At 45.8% G+C, this 1,163-nt stretch overlaps 1 pseudogene; it reads right to left on the reverse strand.

The window, feature by feature from the left end:
* Positions 1 to 423: 423 nt before the first annotated feature.
* Positions 424 to 820, reverse strand: LOC142440924 (RING-box protein 2 pseudogene; annotated as a pseudogene).
* Positions 821 to 1,163: the final 343 nt, after the last annotated feature.

Genomic DNA, 1,163 nt, shown 5'->3' on the forward strand with positions numbered 1-1,163 from the left:
AAAGATTTCACTATTACCTTCTCTCCGCAAACAAAAAATAAATATCAGGAACAAAAATTAAAGATAAGAGTTGAATTTCAAACCACGTTTTGTTACTATTATTCTTTCTTTTTAACTGATCACCTATAAGCATGCAAACAACTGTCCTCTGAACAACACTGCTTCCACAGTCTCTTGGGTAGCAGCAGGTAAATTGAAAAGGGCATTCGATTGGCAGTTCTCTCCTTTTCCAAAACACTTCTAAGCAGTGTGGGTGTGATGCACAACACGAGGTAGGAAAGACCATCGTTAATAAATTATCTTCTTAACTGCAGAGACTTTCTGTAAAATGAAACGACAAAATGTGAAACCACGCCGTTAATGAGAGCCATAGGAGTGCCAGCCCATTTCCGGAACCACTTCCAGGAGTGCTCAAGCCTAAGCAGCGCCTTGATATCAAGGTCCACCACGCCTTCAGACCAGGGCACTGAGACCACATTCCTCCACTCTCATTTGCCGATTCTTTGGACCACCCAGCCTTGCTGGCAGAGGGGACAGCGGTTGTTCTGTTTCACCCACAGGGACATGCAACAGTTGTGGAAGGAGTGATTGCGTTCTCCCCAGACCACAACACAGTCCTCTTTGTTTTCAGCTTGACATCTAAGGCAGGCATCTGGACCCTGCAGATGGCGCACGTATCGCACTCGACGTCCCAGCTCCACATGGCCACCGCGTTCCACTTCTTGAGGGAGAACATCTTGTCGGCCCCCGCCTTGGGGCCTGCGCCCCCGGAGTGAGCGGAGAAGACGCCGGGCTCCTCGCTGTCTTCCACGTCGGCCATCTAGCGCATAATTTTTACCGTAACAAAGTATTTATGTACCTTTCCCGAGACGAAAAGCTATCAAGAAATGAAGGCCTAAACCTCTACAGCATATTGAGAGAAAAAATTTCTACTAAAGATACAGAAGAAAGCCTCACTCAGAGCTGTTCATCAAATGGCAAAGTTTGATGTGTCTTCTCCCTTTCTAGCAGGAAATGCCTCAGAAGAGATAGTTATCCTCTGCCTGAGGACACTGTCAACTTCTTGGATATTAAACCCTAGTCAAAGAGAAACAAATCACTGGTCATTCCTCCCAAGTAAAACTGGGAGCTAAAGCAATGAGTGCACAAACAATTATTCATTA

Source organism: Tenrec ecaudatus, chromosome 2, assembly GCF_050624435.1.
Source record: "Tenrec ecaudatus isolate mTenEca1 chromosome 2, mTenEca1.hap1, whole genome shotgun sequence".
NCBI lineage: Eukaryota > Metazoa > Chordata > Mammalia > Afrosoricida > Tenrecidae > Tenrec > Tenrec ecaudatus.